The 13,667-nt window shown below is 41.5% G+C and overlaps 1 long non-coding RNA gene across 3 annotated transcripts in view; it reads left to right on the top strand.

Moving 5' to 3' along the window:
* The window catches only part of LOC141080411 (uncharacterized), a 165,816-nt gene that overhangs the window by 45,632 nt on the left and 106,517 nt on the right, over window positions 1-13,667 (top strand). The window lies entirely within an intron of this gene.

Raw genomic sequence — 13,667 nt, 5'->3', positions numbered from 1 at the left:
AGGGACTGGAATTTGACTAGCAGGGACAGCCCACTTTGTCGGAGTTGGGCGAAAATGACATAAAAAACTCTCAGTCACAAAATTTTTGTGTAGCCTCCTGTTCTGCAAAAATGTTGAGACTTTTCAAATCTAGTTTTCTGGCATAACGGCTTTGATGAATCTGGGCCTAAGCACTCTTGGATGCAGGCCATCTTGGCCCGGGGCCTTTTTCACATTGATTTTATTTAACTTTGCTTGGACCACATCTGCAATTAACCAACTGAATATATTCAATGCCATATTTAGGGTGTGTGCACACGCTGCAGATTCTGCTGCTGATCCGCAGTGGTTTTGGTCCTGTGGATCCGCAGCAGTTTCTGCTGCGCTGTACAGTATCATTAAAATCAATGGAAATTCTTTGTGCGGATTCCGCAGCGGTTTAGCACCTGCTCCATGACAGGTGTCAAATCGCAGGCTAAACCGCAGAAAAACTGCAGATAAACCGCAGGTCTTTTGACCTGCAGATTTACCTGCCGTTTTTGACAAATCAGGGCGGAAAAATCCGCAGGACAATCCGCAGCGTGTGCACACACCCTAACAGCATGGGGATCGACTGCATCTGCGCCTCTCTCTTCTTTGGTGTATACAGTGCTAAAGCGCCCATTTACTAATTCTCAAATGTTTGCATGTAGAGACAATAGGTGTGATCTGTAACAAAGCAAGGTATAGCTCTTTTTGGGACTTGTAAAAGATGTAGAAAATGTACCGTAAATTCCCTGCATCTACCTATTTTAATTCTTGTATCACCTTTGCTCATGAATTGGCTAATTGAAGTCATGATGGAATAGGTATGATATAACCATACTCCCACATAGCATAAATGCTACGTCATTTTCCACTGAGTTTTTGTGCAGAAAATCAGCTAGAATTAACAGTTCAAGCAAAGTGGTTGTGATTTCAAGAAAACTTATGCCAACTGTACTTTTAAGGGTATGGGTTAAAAATTGCATTTTTTGGTGCATGTTTTTTTTTTTACAATAAACTTTTATGAGGATCTGAAAAAGGCATGTAAAAAAAAACGCAAACGCATTTTTAAATGCAGAATCCCAGCATTTCTTGATTAAGAAACATATAAAAAAAAAAATACCAATTCGATACCAAAAATGCATAAAAAAGTGGAATTTGCAAACTCTGCAAAACCAAAATAATCCCAGTAGAAAGCTATTGCATAATTGGGTGCAGATACATGCAGAAATAAGATGCAGCTGTACATTACATCCTTTCTTGCTTTGAGTTCAATAAACGAATTTAAAAAAGAAGAAATAAGATGCAGCATTTCTTAAATTCGTTTATTAACCATAAAACATCTACACATGAATACAGCCAAAGTGATACATATGCATTTGTTCAAACAGCTATGAAGGAACAGCAACCTTACATGTTAGATCCCTAGTACAGTTATTGAGCTCATAAGTCCAAGTATTGTTGCAGTGTTAATAAACCAAATCAGCAAGTGAGCAAAACATTTTGTTTATATCCATTTGGCGATATACATCTCAAAATGACACTACATGTCTAATTATCCTACAACTACTACTAACACACTGCCAAACATATTTATGCAGTATTAATAGCAATTCGATGCCGTAAGGTAACCTAAAATATTTTAACCATAGCATTTACAGTGGTACTGAACCACTACGCACAAGAATGGTGAGAGGAGAGGTGTTCCACCTATCCCAAATTTTATCAAATTTCCTTGTATAGCCCCGGTTCTGATATAGCGTTCCTTCAAACGGTATAACTGAATTTACCAATTCAATCCATGCTCTGAGAGAAGGATGTACACCACCCATCCACCGTAGCGCCAGCATCTTTCTAACCAGAAAGAGTGTCTCCCGCAGGAAAATTCTAGCGTAATGTCCCCACATCTCCACGACAACACCCCAAATAAACAGATCAACGGGTTAAGGGGAACCGGGATTTGTACTAGTGAAGTCAGTAACGATGTCACCTCGCTCCAGTAGGAGAGTATAATAGGACAATTCCACACCATATGAGCAAAGTCTGCCTCTGCGGAGTGGCATCTCAAACAATCCGAGGACTGGAGTCAACCCATTTTGAAGAGACGTGACAGGGTTAAATATTACTAGTGTATCATATATAATTGAATCATTTTATTATTGATCGATGGAGGCACCCCAATCGAAGACTCAAGAACCTTCTCCCAGTCCTCGTCCTGAGCATCAGGAATAAGACCCCCCCCACCTCCTACTGATCGCTACAAGGGCAGAGCTGGTTCCCACAGACAGCATATAAGTGTATAGAGCAGAAATGAGACCCCCGGGGCCCCTGCGACTTAAGGATTCCTATTAAAGGAAAAGATGAGATAATCTGGATCCCGCCCACAGATCGTAAATGTGACTGAATAGCTGATCTAAGCTGAAGGTAGCGGAAAAATTGGGACTTTGGGATATCGTTAAGATGCAGCATTTTTGCATGTGTGAACATGGCCTAAAGCTTGGTTGACGCTAGAGTCATGGCTATCAGAGCCAATATATTTGATGAATTCATTGGCTTGTGATGGGTGTGAGGTTTCCATCATACAAGACGACGCTATCTAATCATGATCTAGCAATCGATCTTGGTAAAATGTTTTTAATTGTAGTGTGTAGAGACACACATGAAATGTAGCACTCCTAAAAGGAAGCAAATTTGGATAAGAATAAAAATGTTGATGGCTGCTGTTTTTCCAGGTTTGTAAATTTTAGCATTTTGATCTTCTAAGGGTTTTGGTTTAATTTCAGCGTTTTGGCCTCTTATGGTTTATATGACATGTAGCGGTGTCTGACAATCGTATAAAATCCCCCCTGCTAGTATGATTACCTTGGTCTCATTATGTCATGCTGTTTTTACATCTGACCACTGAAACCAATCATTGTTCACATCGGAGACCTTAGTGGTGTCGAAACATCATCACCAAAGTTAGTGATGGGCTGCAGTGGTCACTTGTTCACTTACCATGTCACTCCATTATCTGGGTAAATAGGGACTGGCAAGGCACCAGAGAAGCTTATGGATGGAGCCAAGCATGATTTGGTAAGGTGAGTTTTGATTCTTTTGTTATTTTATACCATATCCAAGTAACTGTAAAATATCCTATGTAGCTGAAAACTTTTTTAACATTCTGCCATGCCACCACCGGCCACAGGTGAAGCTTACATCACCAAGGCGCCAATGCCAATTTTGTACCTGATGACCCCACCATGACTATATTTCTCACAGATCACCTGCGGCAGTACGGCAAAGGTGCGACTCCATACTCTGCCCCCCTAATAGCCACTTTCACCACTACGTATGCACTTGCCCATGGATGTATAAACGGTTGTGGCTCGTAGTAAGAATTACCAATAATTTTTGTAATGTTGGCAACCAGAAAAAGATGACAGATAAAGCTAATATTACAAATGTACAAATTTAGGGAATTGTGTCTGAGATCAGATGGAAGCTTCAGGCTGAGTATCTGTGACGCATCCAGCAAAGTACCAAAGCTGGGTGACTCACACCTCACTAAAACGAATGCAGAGGAGATAAAACTAGGTCACCGCAAAGAGAGCGCAGCAGCAGAGCCAGTACTCCCTTCACTAAGTGGCTCAGAAATTAGCAGGCCATGTAAATACAGATACTGTATATCGCTAGTTCAAGGGTTATGTGTATACACATCACTGCGGCCATGGCGGAAGTCATTACATGTACTTCAAGTAAAAATTCTTTAAATAATATTTTTCTTATCTTGAAAAGACAGTTATTTATCTGAATGTACATTGTTAGTTCAATTATAGGGGATCTGCATTGATCTGGGGTGCTCTGTAGTAATGTGTCGACAGCGGCTATGTAGAAGGAAGTTTGAGAAGGAGGGCACTGGCATAGATCCGCTGCTGGTGGTTGTGCGGACAGCCCTGCTTATCATCTGCTCCCTATCGAATTGCAAAATCTATACATGGAACTATATGTACCCAAAGAACTGGACCTTTGGCACACACAAGGCTGTTTTTTGTGGCATACCTGTATAAGTTTGATTTAAAAAGAGAAAACAGTAGTTTTGACAATAAATGGCTTCACCCAACCACTACCCATGAGTAGAGATAAAGTTTTGGTGCTATCATTCATATTCTCTGAAAAAAGGCCAAGAAAGCAAAAATTCTGCCGGGGTATGTTAACTTTTGAGCACAACTGTATCTCAAAACTTTGCAGCCCTTACAAAGTAATTTCCCCTCTATTGAAGCCCCTAGATTGCTCTTTCCTTGCCCCCCTAAAGTATGATGCCTACTATAGTGTCCCCCCAAAGCACAGTCTGATACCCCCACAATGAATGCTTCCACAGTACCCTCCACACAAACGGTATGATGACCCTACTGTACCCCCCATACATACAGTAAAATGGGCCCTGGATAGTCCTCCATACAGCATTATGGCCACTGCATAGTCATCCATACTGTATTATGGGCCTCATATAGTCCTTACAGTATTATTGGCCCCATATAGTCCTCAATACCTTATGGATCCAATATAGTCCTCCATATAGTACTATGGGCCCCATATAGTCCTCCATACAGTATTATGATGGGCCCTATATAGTCCTCCATACATTATTATGGGTCCCATATAGTCCTCCATACATTATTATGGGTCCCATATAGTCCTCCATACATTATTATGGGTTCATACAGAATTATGGTTAACTCAAAAAAGGATAGAGTATCCAAAGCACACCACTCACAAGTGGAGTATTGAGCAAGTAGTACATTTTATTCAAGTTACGATATCGATGTGTCAGGATCGCTGGTGAATCACTGTGATCGCTGGTGAGCTGTCAAACAGATAGCTTCACCAGCGATCAGCACAGCGACGCCCAGCGTCGCTGTGCACGTTAGTAACCAGCGCGCTGATGAAGGAAGCTGGTAACTAACGTACACATCGGGTATCCAAGGGACGCACGTCCCTTGGATACCCGATGTGTACATTAGTTACCAGCAGATCGCTGGTCTCCCGCCTGTCACACCCAGCGATGCGTGGTGGCCAGCGGGAGACCAGCGACCAAAGAAAAGTCTTGGCCTTTCCCGCAGCGATCAGCGATACCGGCAGGGGGGCCAGTCGCTGATCGCTGTCACACACAGCGATGTCGCTGGTGAGATCGCTGTTGTGTCACAAAAATTGTGACTCAGCAGCGATCTCGCTAGCGAGATCGCTGTGTGTGTCGGGGCCTTAAGTGATGGCACCAGGCATTTTCAGAACGCGATTTGCCTGCAGATTAACCCCATATTTGCAGGTTAATAGCTTTTTTTCAGGTGACAAGGTTCCTTTTAATAGTTTTTTTTTCTAAATAATTAACAAAATGCATATACTTATTTTGGGCTCCTTCACACCTCAGTTTTTCATGTACGAGTGCAATCTGTTTTGTGCCACGGATATCAATCTTACCTATGACAGTTTATGGGGCTGTTCACATGTCCGATTCATTTCCCGGAAAAAGTGGTCCATGCAAAATTGCGGAAACATGTCAAATATTAATCAATATCATCAATGCCAGTCTCTATGGGTCCAACAAAGAATCTAACAGCATTCAGCTGCCATCCGTGTGCGGTCTGTTTTTCACAGGCTGATAGATCAGAGAAGCTGAAGAAAGTTTTTTTCCTTTAAAGTAAAAGAAAAACTGATGAAATTCTAATAACACTGATGAAAATCACTGAAGAAACTCGGTGCTTTTTTTCTCGCACGTCAAAAAACCTGACGTCTGAATGAGGCATTTCTCTCATTAGCATATGAGACAGGTAACTCTGGACATGAGACTGAAAGATCAAGCAGGATATTCCGACATGAGCGCGGTCCGTTACGCCAGCCTGAAGTACAGCGCCCGTCGGTGCTCATTGTGGCTCATGTGCACGGTGCCTTAGAAAAAGGCACATCAAGATCTTTCTTTGAGATTCAACGATAAAGCCATACCAGTGGGTTACTTAGCTACTTTGTGGAAAATTCATTTCATTTATTGAAAAAAAAAATATATAGAGAAAAATTATATTGCGTGAAAGAGCCTCTCAGAAATGGAGAAAATAGTGTCCAATGAGACAGAGAGGACGCATTTACAGGAAGATGGAAAACATGACTCAGCTGAAATAATTTCCGGACAGTCAGTGTCATCTATGCTGTGAAGGAATGTGTTGTGTATTAGAAAATAACATGATACGCAACTTTGCCACATGGCGCTCTGTGTGAGCAGATCCTTCCAACTCATTCTGTGGCCTAGACTGCAGGATTCTGAGCCGTAACCGGAGATGGTCAACAGGAAACACCTGCACAAACTCGGCAATGGAGCCACTCAACATGGGCTACCTTAAAGAGTTTCTTAGAGGGAGCAATTAAAGGGGTATGCTCAAGTTTGCAAGTTATCCTCTATTTATCAAACAGGGAATAACTTGACAATCACTGAGGGTATAACCACTGGGGCCCTCACCGATCTCAAGAACCAGGGCACTGAAGACCTCCATGTGAATGGAGTGGAGGTCCATCATGTGCACTGCCTCTTCACTCACTCTTATATGGAGTCCCGGAAATAGCAGAGTGCAGCGCTTGGCTGCTCTTCAGCACTCCCATAAGAATGAGTGGAGCGGCAGTGCTCATTTTTTACTTCTGCTTAATTCACACGGTTCTCAGAATTGTTGGTGGGGTCCAGTGGTTGGACCCCCAGGGATCATTAAATTATTCCCTGTTCAATGGATAGAGGATAAAATGCAAACTTGAGAATATCTCTTTAAAGGAAACCTGACAGCTCATAAGTCCTGCCCGATCTGCTGGCAGCGTATCTGACACTGGCTGTATGATCTCAGTCATGTTCATGAATAATATAGCATGGCACTACTGCAGGGTACACAAGTAGGTTACCCAAACCAAAACCCAATAGTGAAAAGTAACTTGGCACTCAACTTAAGGGTCCATAGAAGAAACTTTTATTATGAAGTCTGCAAAACGTTTCGACCTACATGGCCTTCATCAATCCGACTGCTTAAAAGTATTGTGGGGGACAAGTGTGAGATCCTACTGTAATGGAAGACAAGCGGCGGAAACCGCGTCCAGCCTGACGCCCATCACCACTGACCTCCCATGCCTCATAAGGACCTGCTATACTGTCACACGGCAACTAATATAACTACAGAGAAACTGGCAACAAGCCTCCTTTTCAACATAACAGGTTCTTCCTACAACTATTCTGGATTAATATATGATACTAGGGAGCCGGATAGCTCACCTACAAGTCTTCCATTACAGTAGGAACTCACGCTTGTTCCCCATTTCTGCACAATACTTTTAAGCAGGTGGACTGATGAAGGCCATGTAGGCCAAAACGTTTTGCAGACTGCATAGTAAAATTTTCTTCTATGGACCCTTAAGTTGAGTGCCAAGTTACTTTTCACTACTCAGTCATGTTCAGTCATGGCCAAAAGTGTTGGCACCCTTGAAATTGTTCCTGAAAATGAAGCATTTCTCCCAGAAAATTATTGCAATTGCACATTTTGTTGTACACATGTTCATTTCCTTTGTGTGTATTGGAACAACACACAAAAAGAAAGAAAAAAAAGCGGTAAATTGGACATAATTTCACAGAAAACCCAAAAAAGGGGCTGGACAAAATTGTTGGCACCATCAGCTTAATATTTAGTTGCACACCCTTTGGAATAAATAACTGCAATCAATCATATAACCATCAACAAGCTTCTTACACCTCTCAACTGAAATTTTGGATCACTCTTCATTTGTAAACTGCTCCACGTCTCTCATATTTGAAGGGGGCTTTCTCACAACAGCAATTTTAAGATCTCTCCACAGGAGGTGTTCAATGGGAATCCTCCAGCGCTTTGTTTCCATCATCTCTAGGTGCTTCTTGAAGTATGTTTGGGGTCATTTTCCTGCTGGTAGACCCATGACCTAGAATACAAACCCATCTTTCTGACACTGGGCACTATATTGCGGCCCAAAATCTTTTGGTAATGTTCAGATTTCATGATGCTTTGCACAAAGGCAAGGCACGCAGTGTTAGAGGCAGCAAAACAACCCCAAAACATCTTTGAACTTCCACCATATTTGACTGTAGGCATTATGTTCTTTTCTTTGTAGACAGTATTCAGTTTTTGGTAAACAGTAGAATGATGTTCTTTACAAAAAAGATCTATCTTGGTCTCATCTGTCCATAAGACACTTCCCCAGAAGAATTTAGGCTTATTCACGTACATTTTGGCAAACTACAGTCTATGTATTTTGTTGGGCCCATTTTGGGGGTGTTGTGTGAAATTATGTCTGATTTGCCCCCCCTTTTTTTTGTGTTGTTGTGATAAACACATTTATTTCCTTTGTGTGCATTGGAACATGTGTAATTGCAATAATTTTCTGGAAGAAATAGTTCATTTTCTGGAACAGCGTCAAAGGTGTAATCACTTTCGGCCGTGACTGTTTGTTTGACTCTGAAATGTCGCAGGAAAAAATACTTTAAAAGCCACTGGGGACTAAGCTACATAGTTGACTAGTCGAAATGGCGGGTTCTCGTTCTCAGTTTCTCTCTGCTTGCTGCCAGTGACTCACAGATCTCTCTCTATACAGGCACACACGGAGAGACCTGTCACTCAGGGGAGTGGATGGGAAAAAATGGCTGCAGACCTACCTTTTTCGACTAGTCTCTCTTTCACCTCAGTCTCCGCCGGAGCATTTCAATCATATATGACTGAAATCATTCAGCCCGTTTCAGATAAAAGCGGCATGTATCAACTGTCAGGTTCTCTGTCAGTATTTTTGATATTGCTACAAAATAAGAAAATATTGAAGGTTGGCTGGGTCTATAAATCTCCAGTAAAATAAGAGTGTTTTACTACTTTATTCCTCACCAAGTCCCTATCAAGATTTTCTCTCTGTTGCACTATTATGTGCCCAAATAGGCTGATCCAGAACAGGAGCAGTGTCGATGTGCCGCACTCCGCTGGAAGTCCTGACAGTCATTGGCCTGCAAAATACTCCTGGTGTATAAATAGTCTGTGCTAACAATATCCTATTTTTAACTAAACAATGTACAGCAACATGAACTGTAACCTTTCAGGGAAAATTTACACACTGTCCTAAAAGAAATCTGCAAAAAGAATTGACCTGCGCTGCCAATTTCTAACCTTCAGAATGTGGATTTTCATCACTATAAATCTACTCCACAGGCCTAATATGCACCAACTTTCCTGCAGCAGGTTTGCACATGGAAAAGCCAATGTATTGTTACAGTATCAGAATTATGAATACATTTCACAAAATCTCAGTCACATGATGCAAAGAAAATTTGCAGTAAAAAATTGACCTTCACAGTAGATTTGTATTGAACAAACCTCACCCCCCAGCCTGTCTTCCCCTTCCTGACCAGGCCAAATTTTACAATTCTGTCCACTGTCACTTTGAGAAAATAACTCTGGAATGCTTCAACTGATCCCAGTGATTGTGAGACTGTTTTTTTTTGTGACATATTGTATTTTGTTAGTGGCAAATTTAAGTAAATATTGGTTGTGGGTTTTTTTGTGAAAGCATTGAAAATTGTACTTTTTCCCACAAAAATGTTGCTTTAGCCCCAAATTTTGTGCATTTTCACAAAGATAACAGAAAAAATGGAACATACAATTTATTGTACAACTTCTCCTGAGTATGCTAATACCACTTATGTGGTGGAAAACTACTATTTCGGTGCACGGAAGGGCTCTGAAGTGAGGACGCACCATTTGACTTTTGGAACGCATAATTGCCTAGAATTGATACCGAATGCCATGTTGCATTTGCAGAGCCACTGATGAGCCTGGACACTCTAAACAAGTGACCCCATTTTGGAAGCTACACCCCTCAAGGAATTTATCTAGATGTGTGGTGAGCACCATGAACCCCTGCCAGGTGCTTCACAGAATTTTACAATGTTGAGTCGTAAAAAAAAAAAAGAACAAATTGTTCCCACAAAAATGTTGTTTTAGCCCCAATTTTTTTAATTTTCACAAATGTAACACGAAACCCAAAATTTGTTGTGTAGTTTCTCATGAGTATGCCAATACCCCATATGTGGTGGAAAACTACTGTTTAGGTGCACGGCAGGGCTTGGATGGGAAGGAGCACCATTTGACTTTAAGCGCAAAAATGGCTGGAATCGATAGCGGACGCCATGTCGCGTTAGGAGAGCTCCTGATGTGTCTAAACAGTGGAAATCCCCCACAAGTGAACTCAGGTTGTAAACTAGACCCCTCACTGAGTTGATCTAGACATGTAATGAGCACCTTGAAACCCTCAGGTGCGGCACATAATGTTGAGCCGTGAAAATAAAAAAAAAAAAAAAAAAACATTTCTCACACAAAAATGTTATTTTGTATTTTCACAAGGGTAACAAGAGAAAATGCACCTGAAAATGTGTTATGCATTTTCTCATGAGTACAGCGATACTGCATATGTGCTGGATTGCTGAGCTCTGAAAGGAAGGAGTGACGTTTTGGAACGCAGTCTTTGATAAAATGGTCTGCGGGCGTCATATCGTGTTTAGAGAGCCACTCATATGAATTAACAATGGAAAACTCCCACAACTGACCCATTTTTAACTACACCTCAAGGAATTTATCTAGACAGGTGGTGAGAACCGTAAACCCACAGATGTTTCACAGAATTTTACGACACTAAACTGTGAAAATGAAAAAATTATATTTTTCCCACAAAAATGTTGCTTTAGCCCCACATTGTTTCATTTTCACCAAGGTAGCAGGAGAAAATTTACCCAAAATTTGTTGTGCAATGTCTCCTGAGTACACTGATACCCCGTATGTGGTGGGAGACTAGTGTTTGGACACTCTGCTGAGCTCTGAAAGGAAGGATGGACATTTTGGAATGCTGACTTTGATGTAATGGTCTACACTTGTCACATTTGTGCAGACCCCAATGTGCTTAAACAAGGGGAAACCTCCACAAGTGACCCCCTTTTATAATCTACACTCCTCAATGAATTTATTTAGAGGCATAGTTACAGTAATGATGATAATGCTTTTGGTTTCACTAGAGTATGAATTTCTAATATGGTGGTATATGCAAGTTGTGCGGAGTACATCACACTATAAAAGGGTGTTTTGTTTTTTTTTAGCAGGGTAAAACAAAATGTTAACAATTTATGGATGTGTGGTACGCTTTGAAGCAATCCTAATGCAAAGGCCAGGTTTCTCAGGGAAGGTTTCACAATGGTACATTGTGTCCTTTCATAGTTCCTGATTGGAGCATGCTATGCACCTTTTTTTCCTCTCAGTTTGGGGAACCTCACTGGGAAACTGTTGCCCTGGTACAATATGTACACCTTCAGTTTCAGAAGTACTGGGATCCTCACCTTCCTGACTGCCAAACATTAGGACCTTGACGACTATCTCCTGAAAATGAAGGAATGTTCCCATACTGCCTGCAAATTGAAACAGCACAAAAGCATTGTACAGTGCCATCTATACAGTGGACACGGCCAAGTTTTTGTACCATATTTTTGTTTTTTCGCATGGGCCTGTATGGTTTGAGGACCTGATCTGAGAGCTCTACACTCCCCAAGTACCTATTATAATCCAGGATACCATCCGGCTTTGGGACTCGTGCTGTGGTACTTTGGAAAGTGACAGGGGAGCTGTGGTCATGGTGTAGGGAGGTCAAGATTAGGACATCCCTCTTGTCCTTGTACTTGACCACCAGCACGCTGTTGCTTCATTGGGCTCTGCTCTCACCCTTTCTTATCAGTTGCCAAATTAGCAGCTTAGGGAGGCCTCTCTGATTTTGGCGTGCAATTATACTTCTGACAGAGAAGGTTTTAAACAGTGGGCTGCTGGTGTATGTAGAGGTGATAACCCTTATCCCGCAGTGGGTGCACCAATTCCCACACAATTTTCTCTTCCGCCCCCCCCCAGGACAAGCTGTATTCAAAGCAGTCAATCTGGGTGTCCTTCCCTTCGTAAACCCTAAATCTGTGGATGTGCAGTCTTACTGGGCAAGTATTTTTTTTTTTTTTTTTTAATTTTAGCCTCCCTTTGAAATGAACCAGAGATTCATCTATACAGATGTCCCATTGGGGTGTGAACACCTCAGGAAATTTTCTACTGAAGTGTTCAATTACTGGACGAATTTTGCATAGACAACCAAAGTTGGGATCGTCTTGGGAGGACACTGCACATTTTCACTATAATACAAACATTTTTGGATCGCTTCAAATCGTGTCCTTTGCATGGCCATACGGAATACCGGTGCGCTGTAGAGTATATCAGTACTCCAGTATTGCTGAAGCTGTTTTATGCCCATAGGAAGCACAATGCGCTATTCTTTTCTTGTGCAAAAGAAAAACAGACGTAACCAACACTGCGACGTACGCTCCTCTAATGCGTTAGCCAAGAACTTAGGCCTGTTTCACACTTCCGTTTTTTCAAATCCGTCAAAATCCGTTGTTTTCCGTAAAAAAACGGATCCGCCATTTTTTGCAGGATCCGTTTTTTGGTCCCATAGACTTCCATTACGGTTACCGCGGATCCGTCAAAAAAACGGATCCGTTTTTAAAAAACCGGATCCGTTTGCATCAGTTTCCGTCAAAAAAACGGAAACGGATCCGTTTGGCGGACACAAAAACGGAAGTGTGAAACAGGCCTTACTCGACGCTAACTATTCTTATCGTGTGCAAAAGAAAAACTGACGTAACTGATATTACGACATCTGCTCCCGCAATGCGCTAGCTAAGAAGTTACTTGCAAAAGAAAAACAGACGTTACTAACAATTTGACGTTCTCTCCCCTAGTGCACTAGCCAAGAACTCACTCGCCGGTAACTTTTTTTTCTGCAGAAAAAAACGTCACTAACACTGCGACGTCCGCTCCTCTAATGCGCTACATCCCTACCAATAAAGCTACCGTGTGCTTTTTTCTACAAGAAAATCGGACGTCACTAACACTGTGGCGTCTCCTCCCTTAATGCGCCAGCTAAGAAGTCACTCGGAGATATTCCTTTTTTCTGCAAAAGAAAAACGGACGTTCCTAAAACTGTGACGTACGCTCCCCTAATGCGCTCTCTCTCTACCGATAAAGCTGCTCTGCTCGAACTTGCTGCCTCGTACATCTACATAGGATGTTGTGAAGGGGCTAAGCAAAGTGGATGTTATTTCATAAAAACTCATGCGCGCTTTGCATTTAAAAACATTTTTGATCTGTGCATTTTTGGTGCATTTTTACCCATAGACTTCTATGGGGAGGCTGAAAAAATTGCTATTACAATTTTAAGTGATACATTTTTGAAGCAAATTCTGCAATTTATAAAAAAGGGAAAATTTGCCAAAAATGTAATAAAAGGAGCAGATTACTATTGCATATTGCAGAAACTGTACAGAAAAAATGGAGCAATTCTGCACAAGGGAAACCTGGCTTAATGGTTTCTTTTCATAGTGTAACCTGCTATAGTGTTTGCCAGGGAAAGAAACCGTACATACAATTACACGTTACAGTATATATAGATAAATATTACTAGATTATTATATAGGGAGCACGTCTAGATATATACTATATCAATCTTGTATTGTCAATGGAGTATGCTAAGAGAAAGTAAATAAAATATAAATGTCTGGCTAAAAAGCATCT

This window comes from Dendrobates tinctorius, unplaced genomic scaffold (assembly GCF_039654945.1).
Source record: "Dendrobates tinctorius isolate UK_male_01 unplaced genomic scaffold, ASM3965494v1 ptg000016l, whole genome shotgun sequence".
Lineage (NCBI taxonomy): Eukaryota > Metazoa > Chordata > Amphibia > Anura > Dendrobatidae > Dendrobates > Dendrobates tinctorius.
Note: the sequence above shows the minus strand (reverse complement) of the source record. Positions and strands in the feature narration are given on the sequence as shown.